At 44.6% G+C, this 18,420-nt stretch overlaps 1 protein-coding gene across 8 annotated transcripts in view; it reads left to right on the top strand.

Moving 5' to 3' along the window:
* Positions 1-293: 293 nt before the first annotated feature.
* The window catches only part of MAP2 (microtubule associated protein 2), a 224,647-nt gene continuing 206,520 nt past the window's right edge, over positions 294-18,420 (top strand). For 3 of the 8 annotated variants that reach the window (XM_064433693.1, XM_064433690.1, XM_064433674.1), the window contains exon 1: positions 568-648. The gene's annotated coding sequence lies outside the window, so the exon portion shown is untranslated. Of the gene's footprint in view, positions 314-567; positions 649-18,420 lie in introns of those variants that run through there. The other 5 variants (XM_064433692.1, XM_064433689.1, XM_064433668.1 and 2 more) reach the window with 3 other exon arrangements.

Here is an 18,420-nt window from a genome sequence, read left to right as displayed (position 1 = left end):
CCGATGCTGTAGCCCGACCACGCCAGCCACACTGTTCGAGCAATGACTTTGGGGTACAGCAACTGCGATGGACACCCCGAGGGGGCAGATCGCTTCGAGAACGTGGTGAGTGACAAAGTAATAGGACATATTTTATTGCCAGATCCCAGGAAATGGCTGGAAAGAAAGCAGTGTGGAAAGCGAGCAGCAGCGCGGTGGCTGAGGGTGCTGTAAAGGGCGTTTTTGCACCGATCTCACTATTATTTGCTCTCTTTCTCCAGAGGGAAAGGAGGAATTAGACCGAGCTGGCCTTGGGAGATCCAAATGAAATCAGGTGAGGGGCTCTCGGGGAGGTTTCCAGCGGCAGGGCCGGGCCGGGGCTGGGCGCGGGCCGGCCGTCCCGGAGCCCCGGAGTCTCTGCAATGCAGGGGCCGGGGCGGGGCGGGGCGGCAGCGAGGGGCCGCTCCTCCACCTCCACAGGAGGCGCGGGGGCCCTGCGGGAGCGGCGGCGGGGCCGGGGCGGGGCCGGGGGCGGGTCCCGGGGGCTCGCCGCGCGCAGGCGGCCGCGTCCCGGCGACAGCCCCGAGAGCGGCGGGGCGGGTCGGCTGGAGCCGGGTGCCCCGCGTCCTCCGTGTGCCCGTCGGTGCCGGCAGCCGCCGTGGCGCTCAGGTGAGGACCGTGCCGAGCCCCGTCGGAGGAGGAGGAGGAGGAGGAGGAGGGCCGGGCGGGGGCGCGGGCGCCGTTGCGGAGTGCAGGGAAAAGGGGGGTGGTGTGGGGTGGGGGGGCAGCCGCGCGCGCTTCCCGCCTTGCGGCTGTCGCGAGCCCTTTCTGAGGGCACCCCCGCTCCTGAGGGTGCTCCCTCCCTGCTCCCGTCCGTCCGTCTGTCCGTCCTTCGGTCCCTTCTTTGGGGCCCTTCAGTCCCGGACCCAGACCGGAGTTCTCCGGAGGTGAAAATGGAGCGGGGCGGCCGCCCGGTGACGCCCGTTTTACCTTCCCCGGGGGCGGCTGCCGCTGAGGGCTCGGAGCATCTCGGCGCTGTAAACCCCGCCGTGGGATGTGAACCTCTGTCCTCTCCTGCCCCCGCCCCTAAGCTGCTCTAAGGGGATCTGCGCGGCTGAACAAAGAGCGTTGTGTGAGGCGAGGGCTCTAAGCGCTGTTAATTTGCATAGGGGAGAGGGGGGGAAAAGAAACCCCACCACCTAAAAAAAAAATAATTCCCTGTGTTGCGTGGATCGGGGAGGAAACAGCCGCGCACGGCAGCCCGGCGGCGAACAATGCCTTTTTATGTCGGAGAAAATGATGTAAAAATGTGCCCGGCTCGGATGGCTGCAGGTAGGAGCCGTAGGCGTGTGCTGCGCTGCCGTGGTGCTGCACCGAGCCGAGAGAGCCGGGCTCGCCTTCTTCTGCCCCGTCCCCATCGCAGGGAGGCACCCCGAGCTGCCCTCCGCATGGGGTGTGCTCTGTGGAGCACCCTCGGGAAAGGAGGGCGTGTGCCCCATGCCGGGAGAATTGCTCTCCGGACGGAAAGATACCAACATGGTCAGTTTCCCTGGGTTAAGCAGGAACTTGCGGGTTTTTTTTTCCGAATGAAAACGTTCTCTTGTGGTTTTGGTGGGTTTTCATGTAGGATTCTTCCTGAGACGGAGGTGTGGGTTTTCACTTGTAAGTGAGCATTAACGTGGAGAATGGCATTTCAACATAGCAATTAGAAGAATAGCAATTAACATAGCATTAAATGCAGTAGAATGGGATGTATGCACACATATGTTGTAAGTCTTACTTATTCTAGGTCTCTAGCATCAGTTTTCATAATTTGTCATGTTTCTATGGTCATGCCAATAAATCATACCCCATCCTTCCTCAAAAAATCACTTGCTGTCCAGCATCTGTGCTGCTTATTGTTCAGAAAACCTGTCCCTTTTGTTTTCAGAAGGGTTCTTCCATGTGAGATTGAGCCACATATTCTTTTGGTTCTGTTTCTTCCCATTTTCTCCACAAACCTCTTGATTCCTCTCCATGAAAGAACCTGTTTCTTTTCACCTGTGCTGGTTTAGACTGGCAGGGATGTCTAGACTAGAGATCTCATAGCTGAAGGACTCAAGAAGAGGCTCGGCTGCAGAATGTATTTATTTTTCTATAGCTTCCTTCCCTTCCCTCCTCACTGAATGGCGTCAGCATCTCAGCCCTTGCCTGGGAAGAGAATGTGCTGAGAGGGCACCACGTAGTGAAGTTGTCCCTGCGTTACGTCATTGATCATGAAGGAGTGATTCATGAGCAGTGAAAGACTGGCCACTTCCCCTGAGCGTGCTACAAGTTAGGGTGAAGGCAGTCCAGTTAAGTTTGTGGATGGTTGTTTATTTGTGTGATATGTACAGAGGAGCCCAAGCTCACCCGTGTAGTGCCTAGGACTGGGAAGCACCAATGCCTCACTGTCTGTTTCATTTGCAAGACACTCAGCAGTGGGCAAGACCTCGGTCTTCATTGGTACCAGTTTCCTGGAGCTCTGGCATTTACAGGTGAGCTAAAGTAACACACTGAAAATAACCCCAGTGGCTTTGTGAGGCCGTTCTGCATGGGAATGAAACATGCAGGTGAGCCCTGGCACAGGGCTCTGGGAGCAGGGATGATCTCAGCAGTGGAGCATGGTGCCATCAATTCTATCTCTTCTCATCTTTTCTTATCTCATCAAGGGACAGGATTTGGTTTTTGGAACTTTTCAGTTTGTTGCACCCATATTGCACATTTCCTGTGGGTGTTTGAGAGAAGCCAAAGGGCTGTCATCCTGAGAATTAGAAGTTGCTGTTCTTCTTGTGGAGAGTTTTAGCACACTGGAGGGCAGGTCATTGTGCTTATAATGCAGTTGTTACGTAAAGCAGCATTTGCAGCCTTGATGTAGAGGACTGATGTAATTATTATGGTATGTTATATCATACCCACTTAACTGTGTTCTTTAATATGCGTGGATGATAAAGAAATAGTTGTAATTTAATGACCCCTGAGGTGCTGTGCCTAGGCAGGAGCGATCTGATCACAGCAGTCCCTAAATGAATTGCTGCATTCTGTGGGTGAAGAATTCCCTTGTTGCTAGCTGTTTTTTCCAGAAGCATACCTTTCAGTCTGTCATGCTCCTTTCTGTACCAGTTACCCTTTGCTAAACCATATACCTGAATTCACAGAGGAAGCATTTGCTATGTGTGCTGACAGAGTGGGCTCTGGCACTGTGCTCACTTAACAACTGTCTGTGGAAGTTGCTAGAAATATCTAACCACAGAAACAGGGCTGAGGCCCATTGCAGATTCTGCTGGGCTGTTTCAGCTTCACCTCCCAATGTGGCATGTCACACACGTGTGTTGGAGACAGGTTTGTTTTCTTAATGGCGTTGGAAGAAGAAGAAGAAAAATAAGTAAAAAAGGATTTAGGTTGTGAGGACTTTATGATGGAGGCTTTCTGAAAGTCACTTTTTGATTACTGATGGCTCTGCAAAGGCACAAGGTACTGACAGAACTTGTAACATATCTGCAGCATATGATGGATCTGAAGCCTGATCTGCCATAGTGGGACAAATGATAATCAGCTTAAGAAAGGAAAATAAAAGCTCTATTGGTGCCTAAAGCCTGAGTTCCTTACAGATCTTTTGCCTACAGTGCAGGCAGTGGCTGTGCTGAGATCTGATCTGGTCAAACTTCTGGCTCACAGTCAAAGAAAAAAAAAATCCACCCCTTGGCTTTATCTGGATTTCAGAAAAGGCATTTCTGGCTGCAGGACACTTGAAGCTGAACTGGAGCCTTAACTAGGAAGGGATTAGGGAGTGTTGCACTTAAGATGCACACAGATAATGACCAGAAATTTGGAAAGGTGTAATAGGGGTCCTAAGACTAGGTGACTTCCCAAGGTCCTTTCTAAACTGAGTTATCTGATGATCTAGATATTTTGGGTTTTGTGCTATCTTTAAGTCCTTGTGTGTACTTGATGAAGAAATAAAGGTATGCGTGTGCTGATATGTAGAATTGTTCCTTAAGACTCAAGGATGCTTCTTTTAGTCCATCTGTATTTATTCAGTTCAGACACATGCTTAATTGTGCTTGAAAGTCAGCTTTAGGCACGTTTAAAAATCAAGCATGTTTTTACAGAAAAGAGAAACTGGATAAATTCATGGTGTGTGGGCTCAGTTGTAAACCCCTTGATGATATTTAGAGATACCAAGTACTTCAGAGGAAGCATGGAAATGTGCTGTGTTCTCTGATGTCATGACATGGCTTATCTCTTCCCAAACACACCTGCACATGCTAAGGCAGAGTATGGGTGGGTCTTGACATATTCAGGGTTGGTGCTTTTTTCTTCCATCCTTCTGCTTCATGTACAGGTGTGCTCGTTAGCAGCAGTTCTGTGCTGCATCTCAGTTAATAAGAAAAAAACAGCATGAGACTTAGCTCCACCCCATGGAAATGATTTAGAGGATTGGTGCTGGAAAACAGAGATGGTTTAAGCTGCTTGCCTCAGTAAAGGAAAAAGCTTTTATTTTGTGGGAAGGTTTAATAACAGGTTATGCTACTAAACTGTACAAGGGTGTTTTAGAGGGACGTTCAGTGTGACATTTGTAATTGCTTTCTAGGTATCAGAAGAAAGAACTGATGTATCCATGGGGTTAATTTGGATTTTTGTGGCCACATGGGTTACTGTACTAGCTGTTAAGAGGATTTGAGGTCTTGATTGACCCATTTTACTTTAACACTAATTGTTTGCTGTTGTACCAAGGAGAAAAGATGAGCTAATCCTTATGGTTTTACACTCACTGCTGTTTTTCCCTGCAGCAGTCTCGCAGATGAAACTGATCTTTGTTCTTTTGTCTTGACTGGGGAGGTGGCAGAAAGGGATAACAGACATCACCTTCAGAGCGTTAGTGTTTGTACTCAGTATCCTTCATCTTTGTTAGGGTGCCAGTTTGAAAGGAATGATGGTGAAAAGGTGTGGCTTGGTCAATTCTCTTTGTTTTCTGCAGTCTGTGAGACAGGTTAGTGCTGGTTGATAGGCTTGACCAGTGTCATGATAAGCTGTTTCTCTTCTAGCATTTTTAAAGTACACATTTTTCTAACTTTCTGTGATGTAATCAGACTATTTATTACACCACAGAATCAATTTATTTGTTTTTAGCACATGATGCTTCCAGATAAAATGTATGTGTTTCATAAAATATATATATATAAATTTAAAAAAAATATAAATATATAAAAAAATATGTGTTTCATATAGTAAAAGGGAGACAATGCCCTTATTACAACCAGTAGGGTTAAGTGGTGAAAACCAGAAGATCAGAACCTGTGATGGGTTCATTGAATGTGTACCTGACTTGCACCATCTGGAAACAGACAATGCCATTTGCAGCTCTGTTTTCTGATTACTGAAAATCTGGGGTACTTTTTGAATTCAGGGCAATAATCAGTTTGCACCAGACAGTTCTTAAGTTATGGATTTGTAGGTAGAATTAAGGTCTTCTAGCAAATTTTCCTCCTTCATTTAGACTTGGCATTCATGGGTATGAGGAGCTGAGGAACATTCCTTGGCTTGTCAAGCCCCCAGCAAGAAGTAGGAAGATTCTTTTAGTACTTCTAGTAGCCCTAAGGCAGTTAGATTGCAGTAGCTTCCAGTGAGTTGAGTCTATGAAAAGTCACTTTTCTCTCTGTGAAACTTCTCATTTTATTCCCTGAGAGAGTTTTAAATTAAATTTCAATAGCTGTTTGCCAAATTAGCTGTATTTAAAGTATGTACAACCTCTGGATAAACAAGACAAAACTCCCAAACAAACCAAACCCAGTAGTCCAATCATGTCAGCTAACTTAGCAGCATTTAATTATAGGACCTATTGATTCAATTAACCCTATGTTTTCACTTTGTTTTCTGGAGAGAATGATAGGAGCTGGTTTCTGGTTTAGAAGTAGGATCTGTCAGTTCTATCTTTAGGAACATAGATTATCTCTTAGGACAGCTGCTTGGCTATGCAAAACTTGCCCCTTTGCTGAGGTTCTGATCTTGGATGAACAAAGCTAGGAACTGTCTCAAAATGAAAACATATTATGAAGGTTCTGAACAGAGTTTGGGATGTGCTTTTGAAACTCCTGCATTGGTGCAAATTTGATCCAGAGATGAACAGTAGAAAGTGCTGTAGACATTCAAAAGTGGCCTGTGTGCTTCACTGCTGGGCAGAATCCTGTATCTGCTGGCTGTGAGGAAGGATGGACTGGCCTCCTTCCCTATGTGCCTCAACCACGGCTGTGCCTGGAGGAGCCTCAGCTGAATTTGAGGTACAGCTGAGTTTCTCTCCTTTTGTTCTCCTTGTTATGTGTAGAAGGTATCTGAATAGCTTGTGCAGCAAGGGCAGTTGCAAGGTGCCAGACATTAAGTGCAAGGACGCCCTTTTCTCTGGGAAGGCTCAGAGTCTGAGAGGGACTGTGAGGAAAGCATTTTTTCTGTGTCTGCTATGAAATGGGCTGAAAGTGTGTGTTCAAAACCCTTTGACTTTATGGAGGGTTCAAGTGTGGATATGAATTCTGGTTAGCTGGAAATCTGGTCAGCTTGTTTAGCTAACCAGGTTTTTTCATGCCAAGTTACTCTGCCTTCCTCAGCAGTCCCTCTGTGACTAGGTCTGAGCAGATAGATCCGATCCCCTCATGGGGCCTTTGGCCAGACCCAAGGCCATGTGCTGTGCCACAGCCTAGTGCTGACACTTGCTAATGTTAACGTGCTTCTACTGTCCCCTGGCTGATTGTTGGACAAAGAGACCCCACAATCTTCTCTTCAAAGAGACCCTGATTCTTGCGGCTGATGTGTGATGTCTGAGGTGTGCCTGGGCATCCCTTCCTCTTCTGACCATGCAGTATAGCTCAGACAGCAAAGCTTCTCCTTTTGCTGTGACTGTGGCTTGATGACCAGCAGCTCTGTGTTCACCTGTGGGTTCCTGCTGACAGAGGAGTGCTGCTGACACCCCCCTGGCTGCTGGTGCCTGATGTGCTGGGCTGCTCCTCGTGCAGGCTGTGTTACAGGGTGTGCCGGGCAGGCAGCCTGCCCTGCCTGTTTGCAGCAAGACTCTAGTCATGCATGTAGGCATTTGTCTGCTTCCCTTGAGTGTGCTGAAACTGATACTGGCTTTTGTTTCTATCAGCAATTAGAAGATTGTTTAAGGAGGCTGAGGAAATAAAACCCAAGGGCTCAAAAAAGAGATGCAGGGGTGGAGCTGGATGATTTGCAAAGGAGGAGAACAGACCTTGCTAAAGGGATGGTCGGTCATTCATATCCCATCCTTCTTGTCCACCTGTAGCTTGGGGTGGGAGGGCATCACAGATGAAGGCAGATGTGATGGCCCTAAGCTGCTTGGATACCCTCTCCTCTGTCAGTGCTCCCCTGCTACCTGTATTACCAAATGCAGAGTGCAGGGAGGTAGCCAGAAGAAGAGAAAGGATATTTCTGAAATAAAAGTGTCAGCTCCTCCAGATTTGTATCAGATTTGCACTGCTAGGGTGATATTTGGGCCAAAGGTTGCTCACAGCATGCTCAGAACATACCTGGAGTCAGTGTCTGTGTTGCCAGGAGTCCAGAGCAGACCTAGGTATTTAGGGTTGTGGCTAAGTGTGTCTGGAAGGATGTGCCCATCCTCTGCCTATTGCAACATGATTGATTTGATGTCCTATAAAGAAAATCTCTTCCAGGAAAATGATAAAGAAACATATAAATCAGGAAGGAAGCTGTATTTCTTTTGTTTTAGAGAGATGAATTATGTGTATTTCTTGAGGTAGTGAAGGGAAAGTTGGCAAATTTGTCAGAGAGTTGTCTTGGTTTGAAAGACAGGTGGGAACCTCCCTTGGAATAGAAAGTGTGACCCCCTTCCCTCCAAATTATTGTAGCCTTGAAGTTAAGGGGCTTTAGGCAAAGATGTAGTGAAAAACCAAAGCAGTGGCAGAGGACAGCGGGGCTGGGCAGAGGCAGCAAGGCTCCTGCAAGCAGCCAGGAGAGGCTCCCTCGGAGTGGGGAAGGGGCTCAGGGTCCCAGGTTTTCCCCTGAGGCACCCCAGTAGGTGGTGAGGGTCCTTTCCAGTGGGATTGGTTGTTACTGAGGTCCCAGTTCACCGGCTGCTCCTAAAAGCAAAGGCTCACTCATGGTAAAGGAGGAGCAGTATAGGGACTAGAGGCTGCAGTGGCAGTGAATTCTCCCCGTGGTAGCAGCAACTTGGCCATTCCCCTCTGACCCGAGAGTGAGCGAGAAGCTGAGCCCAGCCAAAATCTCTCCCTTTCTTTGCCCTTCCCAAGAGAAAAAAACCCAGCTAAGAGTAGCCATCTGCACCCTGTCCCCCACTTTGGCCACTTCTTTTGCCTCTTAAGTACCAATCATTACCATCTCTTAGGCAACAAATAGGACAAAAGTCCCTGAGAGAAAGGAAAAAAAAAAAAAAAGAAAAAAATCCTAACCTCCAACAAGAGTAATTAAAAAAAAAAAAAGGAAAGCAAACAAACCCCTGTGTGTGTGTGTGGAATGCTTAATAACATGATTTATTCCGAAGAGCAAAGGATAGAGTGCAGTAAATAAGCTTTCATTCCATGTTGTTCTGCAAAGTTAAGCTGTCAGGCTGTAGGGAGCTGGTTGTGCTTCTGAGTAAAACACAGCAGAATACTGAATCTAAGCATTTCTTGTTACCCATGTGCTGTCTGTTACAGCATATAATAAATTTATGTTGAAACTTTTAATAAAAGGCATTTTGTATTACTGGGAATTAATAGTTTTATACTCCACAGGTTGCCAAAAATAGCAGAAGTGATTTATAGATAATACAGTCTTTTATTTTAGATAATTTTAATGATGTGCTACTAGTGTTGCTTAAAACATTGGCAGTATTTTGAATGCAGTATTAAAAATTCTTTTAAATGTACCTTTCAATACAAATAGTTGAGAATGTTTTTTGTGGCTATTTGGGAAAAAAAAAAAGTCCCACTGTATGCACTTAGCATGACCTTTAGTACTCGTCTCTGAGCAAAAAAAGCTGAATTCACTTAGGCTTTTTTTTTCCCCTTCACTTGTTTTGGTCCACTGTATGTTTCCAGCATCACTCATAGCAATAAATGGAATTAATAATTTGTTGCAAAGTTCTAATTGATAATTACAGGCACTTGGAAATTAGAAACACATTTCTCATTTTCCCATCTTTATGATGTTGATACTTCAGCTGCTGGAATGTGTGTTTATTTAGATGGCAGTGCTGGTATCAGGATGCCAGCCCTGACCTGTAATTACCAATAGGCACATCCAGTCAGGCCTTTGCTACCAGCCAGCCCTGCAGACCACGAGTCTGTTCAGACACTGACCTTTGGGAAGGTGCTGATTTGTGAAAGTGCTGCAGGTGTTGCTCGATGTGCACTGAGCAGCTGTAATTGTGGGGACTTCTGTCCTTTGATTCCTCTGGACTAAGTCTTTGAACCCTGTATTGCACGTTCAGGCTTTGTGACACTTATAGTATCTGCTGAAACAATGCCTTATGCAATGCTTTGAAAACTTTTTAGGAGCTTGATTCTGCTTTTTGTTTTTTAGCACAAATGGATTTGTACACTGCTATTTATGAGAGAGTAGTCCTTGACTATAATTAATTTATTTTTTAAAAGATGCTGACAGTGACAATATTTAATTGGTGAAACATGTTCACCTCTCTGAGCCAGCAGATAAAAATGCTACTGGCTGTTTTAAGGCAGATACTCCTTCTTTTGGGTGGTGTCATGAATTTTCTGTTTTATGCCAGTGATGGGAACAGAGCAACTTGGTGAATGTGCAAGCTGTACTTAAAGTAACTTGTTTACCCTTTAAATGAAGTATTTTAGGACTGAATGCTTCTACCACCTATTAGAAGCAGGAGGAGGGAGTAAATACTTGGGAAAAAAATATTGGGCAAAACAAATGTATTCCATACTTCAGGACATGAATCCATGTTTACTGCCAGGGTCAGAAAGACTTCCCTGCACCGACACTATTGCAGGTTTGGAATTATGGGGCATTACTCTGAAATACCTGTGGCTGGCACCAGGTGATTTGCCCTTACTCATGTGAATTTCAGTACAGAAGTTTCAGTTACTTGGAAGATTTCAGTTATTTTTGTTTCTAATTTGTTTTATATACTGATAGAAGCTGTAATTTTTTTTTTGAAGAGGCAGAATTTTCTTCTTCATTTTAAGTTATTGCAGGATCCATCTCAATGACACTGCTTATTTCAGTGTGGAGTGGAATAAGTGAGTTGTCTGTATCCTGGGATGGGGAAAGATTTAATATTTTACCTCTACTGTGTGTTTGTGTTTTCTGTAGCAGTGGTTTTGGTGCCTTTTTCTTGCTTGCCTAAGGGAGAGGGAGGGTAAGTGAAAAATGAGCTTTTCTCCAGTGAGAAAGTGATCTGTGGGCACATTCAAAAGGCAGGAAAAAAGAGATCAGGGGAATGTGCTATATTTTCACTTGAAAAAAATAGCTATGGAGACTTGTCTCAGCTATTAGACGTAAGTTCAGAGCTGACAGGTCCGTAGGAATAGAATTTGCCTGTTCCAGCAGCTGTTGAACAACAGATAAAAAAGAAGTGGCTATCTCCTTATATTCACCTCTTTTCACCATCCAAGCACGACATAATTTTCTTTAGGATTCTGTTCCTTTCATGCCTTTGCAGTTGGAAAATCTGGTGGATTTATCTGCCCTGCTGCTCTTACCTGCAGGCAAAGGTTGATCTAGATTGAAGTGTAATCCTCCTAGATTAATAAATAAGCCCTGCCCCATGTCTGTGTCACTAAGCAGATGAGTAGCTCTTTGAATGTTTTGAAGCTTGTGAAAATAATTTCTAGCAGAAACTTGAATTTGAAAAGATACTAAAATGTACAGATAGTAAAATGAACAAGCAAGTAAGTGTGTCTCAAGAATAAAGGTACTGTATCTCTAGTCATTTAATATATCCCTTTCTGTGATGGCTTTGCTTCGTAGCTGAACTTGAAAATCTTTCACAGCTGGCACTGGTGCTGGCAATTTCCCCTTCCACTGTTGGTCTGTCTGCATTTATCTCTTTCAGTTTGTTACCTTTCAGTTTAATCACTCATTTTGTATTGAAACATAGCTCTGGGCAGAGCTCCACATAACTACGAAACCTGCTGCGTAGAAGAAACCGTGGAAAAGGAACATGTGATATTCTTCTGCTGGATTTTTTATTTTTTAATGAGATGTTGCTTGTTTTCTGAGGAGCTTGGGATCATGGGCAAGACAACTGTGGGATGAGCAGTGCACATGAGCTTGGTGTAGCTCTGGGATAGTGGTGGGAGCTGCTGGCGTGTCCATCACAGGTATGCTGTTGATTTTGGTTTTAGGTTGTCCTGTTTCCTTAGGTCTTGATCTGCAGCTGAACTGCAGAAGCCCTTCTGGGCTTGGGAATGATTTGTGTTGCAATTTTCTGGGCAAATTTTAGCTTTGTCTCTGTATCCACCAATAAATAAATCAGGGTCTGTCATGTCCCCATAGGCAGTGAAGGTGTAGGATGCCTGCAGACTGTGCTGAGGACTGATGGGACAGTGGCTCTTCGGGGTACTTGGGTGCCCAAGAGCAGCAAAGCAGATTCCTGGCTGCTGGGCAGAGCAGGCATTTTTGCCCTGTGTGTCTCTGAGCAGCAGCTGTTTCCATTTCGTAACCTGCTAATTCCCAAGCACAGATGGAGCATCCTGACTCTGTAGAGTTCCCCAGCTCAGACTGCTTTTCTGTAGACTGGAAGGAGTCACAAGAGCTTCTGTCTTTGCTGTAAAAATGAGTTTTCCCTGTCATGCTTCAGAAATACTGACACAATTTTTCTATGCATGCCACTGACCCTGTTACTCGTACATAACCAGTCTGAAACATCCTGAGAACTGACTACTGCAAGTAAACAAATAAATATTTTCTGGATTTGGCCTGAAGAGAGATGAGGTGGAACTGAGATGCAGGCTGTGAGATGTGCTTGCTGAACACCATGGCAGCAGAGAGAAGCTTGTCTCCACCTGACCTTGGCGGGAGGAGATGTGATGTGGCAGATGCTCTGTGGAGAGGAGCCTGGTGGAGAAGTGCTGTTGAGTCTGTGCAATTAATTGTCACAAATGGCAGCCAAACAGGGACTTAAATAGGCAACTAGTGGCTGCACTGGTGACGATGCTCAGCTGAAGTTTATAGGGGGCTGAAGCAAAGCTCAGGGGCTGAAACGAAACCCATGGTGCCAATTGACCTGTCTGCAGGATGGAGGGTAAGCAGCTGAGAATTATGGGGAGTGGTGTATCCCAGGAACAAAAGGACATCCCAGAGACGATGCAACTGGTTTTGAAAAAGCACATCAGGAAAATTGAATCTACAGATTTGAACAGACTCTTGTTAAGGGCTAAAGAGTGTGATCTGACTCTAAACAGCAGCAATGTTTTCAACCTTCAGATATGGGACGTTTCAGAGGATGCTTTGTGGTACCAAGTTATGTGGGGTGACAGAGCGCTGGCAGAGCTTTTGTGTCCATGGCGGGCAGTGTTTGAGGCGCTCATGGCACATGTGGCACCTGGAGACCAGAAAAAGGAGGACACTTGTGCTGCCTTGACAGTTGCATGGTCCCCTTCTGTGCCACCACTGAGCAAAACACAACGTTCTAATCATAAGCTGGTCGGGGCTGTGGAAGGAGAACTGGAGAATGGCCCCTTTGCTCCCCATCCTTTTGATCCTGGGGGCAGCCTGATCTTTTCCACCCCAGTCTGCATGATCAATGTGCAGCGGTGAGAAAACAAGCTGCTGCAGAGGGGGATGTGGATTTATTGCATGCTTTTCTGGTCCTTTACCAGCCCAATCAACCACCTAGATGGAAAGGCTTGCCTTATGGTATCACAAAAGAGCCCGGCAGCATTGGCAAAGGCAGCACTGCGTCCCTGCTCCCTGCACATGGCAGGATTTACCTGGGGAAGGGAAGAAGCACGACCAAGATGAACTGTATCCTACAGACTGCCTGCATTGTTCTGATTGCTTCTTGTGATGGATGCTCCTGTAATAATCCTGATTTGAAAGTTGTCCTCTCCAGCTGAAATTGCACAAAACCATTAACTCTTTTCAGTTCCTGTCTGTAGGCAGAAACATTCCCTTGTAATTTTGTTTCCCAAGGTTCTGTCTGTTAAATCACTGTCTCCATTCAAGGGAAGGATGGTTATCAGTTATTGGGTGTTTTGATCTGTCTGCCTGTTCATGGGGAAAATAAGCTCTTGTGAAGTCATGTTATCTTGTGGAGAGCCTGGGCAAACTCCAGTGAGTGATGTGAAGGAGATAAATTATAAAATGCTAAGGAGTTGAAATGGCACATATATTTTACTTCCTCACCCTAGCTTTTGGATTTTGCTGAAAACAGTAACATGTAAGCTTAACACTTTAAGCTCTAGAGATCTGGCATTTTCCTGAATTTGGTAGGTTGAAATATGTTCATGTTATGGTTTGTACCTCTTCCACATGTATTTTTGCTTCCACCCTATCCTGGTTTCACCATACAGGTGAATGTGCAAAAGATGTTCAGCATCATTTTTTGTCTGCTTTTGCAGTCCTTGGAGTACCTGTCTCCATAAAGACTGATAATGAGCCAGCCTACATATCCAAACAGATGATTTTTTAATTTGTGGGGAAGTGCTGTGTCACAGGTATTCCACATTCTCGTACGGATCAAGCAATTGTTGAACAGACCCATAGGACTCTCAAGTCCCTGTTGTTCAAATAAAGTCCATTTTGAAAATAAAGTTCACAGGATCTAATCACACTGACAAGTTGTGTTGCAACCTGCAAAAAATCAAATTCCCCTGGTTGCCAGTCTTCCTCACCTGCTTTCTATATAAATGGTACTATTATAAAAACTGCTCTCACCTTGGATTTTAATTTTTTTTTTTGGTGAAGGACACGAAGCATAGGGTCTCAGTGAAAATGTTGCACTTCCTATTAACAGTCAGAAATAGTCCTGGCACAGTCTTTTGGTGGTAGTCACAGGAACATATGTGTGGTGATAAACAGCCCTTCTAGGCTTTCTGCTGTGGGCTCTGAACTTTGCTGTGCTGCAGCTGACTTGCTTGCAATAAAGCCCTTTTCTGTGCCTTTAATGAGGGACTTTCCTGAGGTAGCAGTTGCCTTCCTTGGAATTAGGGGAGGAGGAGTGATGTGAATTGTGAAGAAAAGCTAAGCCAGGAAACACCTGGCAACCAGATGGCCCCTAGCATGTTGCATTGTACCCACACCTTCATTAAGGATTACTTTGGCTGTCTCTGGGTAATAGATTTAGAGGTTTGGGGTCACAAAGAATTAGAAAATTGTAGCCAGTTGCAATTAAACACGAGTTATTTTTAGAGGACAAAGAACTGAGCTGAAAGCTGAATTAGAGCTACTTGAAATGTTAGGGCTCAAATACTAGGATGGTATTTTCTAGGTGACTGACAAAGTAGCCCTTGCACTCCAGTCAGAGGCACAAAGCCACCCAGGGTGGTGACAGGTGGGCTAGAGATGGCAGAGCTGTGAGCAGTGGCAGTAATGTGCAAGTGACATTATTCTCCTCCTTAGGGCAGCTGGCATTAGCTACTTCCCTCTGAATATTCATGTGTGCAACAGATAAAGGTTACTTAGACTATTGGTAGAATAGAGCCATGTCATTTGCACTGTGATTTGTATAAGCCTGGCTCAGGATCTTACACTTAGGTTTCACCTACATTTAATTTTGTTTTGTGTTTTGACATCAAAGTGCCTGCAGTCCAAAAAAGGCAGGGCCAAGGTTATAAACTTTTCGGGTGAATTTTAAGAATATTGGTAGGGAAATAGACATCTGGGCAGAACACCATTTTTTGTGTTGTTGACCACTTGGCAGCAGTTGGTAGCGTGTGGGTGTCAGGAATTCAGGCTGACCCTGTGTGGTTGCCCAGAAGTGAGCAAGAGGAAACTGCTCTCCCTCCTACATCCTCAATACTCACCTGCTTACTCCAGCAGGTAAAAAGAGGCATGGCACCACTGAAGGTGTGTGGGTGTGTTTTGGCTGTCTCACAGCTGCTCTGGGAGATGCCTTTTCGTGAGGGAGCTGCTCTGTGAGTAAGTGCAGGCACACAGTTTGTGGTGATTGGTGTGGGGCTGGCCCAGCCCCATCCCCAGTGGGTGCAGCTGTGAGCAGCAGGTGAGCAGCACTGACAGCAACGAGCCATGGAGTGCCCAGGGGCACTGCCCAACCACCAAAGGGAGCAGAGGCACACAGGGGCAGGGCATCAGCATGAGGGGATAAAAGGCTGGGCTGAAGAACAAGAAGGGCAGATGCTTGCAGCCTTCTGAAGTGGTGAGGTGTTGTTCTGTATGGGCTGAAGCTTTCTGAAATTGAGTGGTGACACTCTGTGTATTGTGGCTGTCTCAACTGTGACAGCTGTGACAAATACGTGGCTCAGATCTCCTGTTCTTTGCTGAATCCAGGACTGATTGATACTGCCTTGCAGCTCACCTGCTCATTGCCCTGCCTTGAAAGGTCTTTAGCTATCTTGGGAGAATAACACATGCCAAAGAAACTTGGCTAGTCCAGGGCTGTGTAAATGCAGGTTGCCTTCCTTACAAACATCTTCAGGAAGCTTGAAGGTCGTTTATTACTTTCATTCTCATGATGTTGATGCAATAATAACAGCATTTCTGGCTTTTATCCTGTATATTCTTTTGAGCATCTTCTTTGCAGAGAGTGTGTATCTCTTTGTCAGCTTCATGTTAAAATGTTTGTAAGCACAACTTGAAAACACTTACAAATGGAACACCAATTTGCTTGTTAGCATTGATATCAAAGCTTATTGTGAATTTATTGCAGTGAGTTCTGAGGAACCCACCTAAAAACCTTGTTTTATGTATTGCTTGAGTTTTTAAGCCTGCATCCTGTGGGGTTGGTTCTACAGCTGAGATCCTTGTCAAAGACAATCTTAACTTCCATTATGCAACTGAAGTGTTTGTATTTTATTAAAAACAAGCCAATGGTACTCTACCACATGGTATGGGGCAGCCACATAAATATGGAACAACTGTCTTGAAATGGTGGATCAAGTTATCAAAGACTTCATTTTCTTGTCTCTCTGAATCTGAAAGGCTAAAGGCAAAAATATTCTTTTGCTGTGTGTTGATGGTGTCTTCAACCAGCGAAAACCCCACAGCAACAGATTGGAAAAAAAAGCAGGGAGAGTATGCCTGAAGGATTTACTGTGTTGCTCTTGGTTTTCCCTTGAGAAGAGCCCAGCTGTCTTGAAGTTGAAATTAAAATGTAAATCCTAAATTAGGCATAATTAGGGTACTTCCTTTAGACAATGTCTGATGTGGGCAGCTTTGATTTTGGGAGTATGCAGGTTTTTTCAGTGTTTGAGCAGTGAATGAGGGAGGAGATGATTAGCAATTAGCATATTGTGTTGGTCCAAAATTGGGACAAAAACCAGAACACAAGTTCTTTTTCCACAGGAGTCCTGCTGCTAACAGTGTGAAAATCTAATGAAGACCTGTAATTCTAAACGTACAGAATTCCTGCTCCAGTAATGAATGCATTGGTATTAAAATGAGCAGAAGGTTGGGGTGTGGGTCTTTCTGTATTTTGTGTGCATTTTGCAGAGTTGGATTGGAGAAGTCCTGGGCTGTCTTGCCTTGGTGGAGGTTACCATGGGCCTGCCGAAGTGCTAAAGAGCTCTGTGAGTTGGGTTGCAAGGTGCCTTGCCCTAGCTGGGAATTTTTACTTTGTCTCTGCTGGGCTTGGCTTAGTCTTTGGAAAAGGAAATTTTGCGGAAACATTTGCAGTGGTAACACAGGCACAATAACCTCGTTTTTGTCAGGGAGCTGGAGTTATTTCCACTGTGTGGAACTTGCTGGAGGCCTGAGCATATATGAAGCAGTAGAGACAGTTTTGGTTGGAATGGGCCTGGGGAAGCAGGCTGGGACTCATTCCCATCTGGAAGCTGAGTGACTGTGGTGTTTGTTTTTCTTCGGTGTTGGGGTTTTGGCACCTGCTTTCACACTAAATCAGCTGTTGAGAATGTTGTAAAGGTCTGTAAATGTCTCTGTAAAGGTAGTTAGGGCTCTCTGCTTGTGTCTGACAACTTGAGGCTTATTTTTCCCTTTTCCTTTCTTACCTTTTTTTCCCCAGAAGACTTGTGGTGTGGTGTGGTGTAGGGGATGGTAAGGACAAAACAGTTTCAAGACTTCAAACTTATAACTAATTAATAGTAGTAACTATTGTTTACAATATTCCTTTTGCTAGGGAATGTCATTAAGTACTTACTGAGATGTGTCCTACAGACATTCATGGTCTAAAGAGATCATAAATGGTCTTGAGTTTTATGGCTAACACCGATATAATTTTTCAATTTAGAAAAGACCTCTTTCAGCCTAGCTTTTAAATAGTGTTATGAAGTGGTCTTGTGTGTGGTATAATCATGGTCCTGTACATTGGTGTTTACTTTGATGGCTCAGAGACATAAATAATATTATAGCAGTGCTTTAAAACAGTGCTTTTTCTTTTTTTAGCTTAATACATTAACTAGGGAGGCAGAAAGTAAAGCAGATGTTTGTTTTCCTTTCTCCATACTGAGAATGCTGTTGTTCAATTTTGGTTTTGCCATGCAGTTTGGTTTTTTTTTTTTTTTGTGACAACTGGTGGAATCATACTGTTAGTCGGATGGAAAAGTGCATCGTTATAAAATGTCATTTGAGACACTGGAAAATGCCTAGCTGGGCTAATGTTGTCACTTATTCTAAGCTATTAGCTTAGATACTTCCTGCAGTTTCCTGGAGTCATATAATGGTCTGCTTTAAGTCCTGTATTTGTGAGTCTTGAGCTATGACTCAGGGATTTAATTTTCTTTTCCTTTTGGGACAGAGACTAAAATAAAGATGGTTTTCTACAAGGGAATCTGACAATTTTGTAGAGAATTACTACATTTCTGTGAAACTTTTAAACCAACTCAGTTATTTACTAGAGAATTATTCCTGCTTCATAATGCTGTCTGTTGCTTAGAAAAATTCTTCAGGAAGTTGTTTTTCCCCCCAAAGTGCTAAGGATATTAAAAATTTCTTACAGAACTGATTTGCATTGCTGTGAGGTTCCCCAAGGATATTCCATACTGATCAGCACTGATCATTTTACTGATTTGCAGTAAACTTTTAATTGTACATCCTTACTCATAAAGCTATTTATGCATGTGAATGTCTGTGTGTGCACATATATGACTCCACTGAGCTGAACGGAACTTAATATACAAATATCACTGCAGTCTAATACTTGGATTGTGTTAAACAGAAACAGTTTAACACAAACAGTAGGGACATGACTGCCAATACATGGGAGCTGTCACCTGGACAGTTTTTTTGCAATGTATCATCTGTTTGATTCACCAGAAAAACAAGTGTATTTTTAATTATCATCTT

This window comes from Passer domesticus, chromosome 10 (assembly GCF_036417665.1).
Source record: "Passer domesticus isolate bPasDom1 chromosome 10, bPasDom1.hap1, whole genome shotgun sequence".
Taxonomy (NCBI): Eukaryota; Metazoa; Chordata; class Aves; order Passeriformes; family Passeridae; genus Passer; species Passer domesticus.
This window is presented reverse-complemented; position numbering and strand designations above follow the sequence as displayed.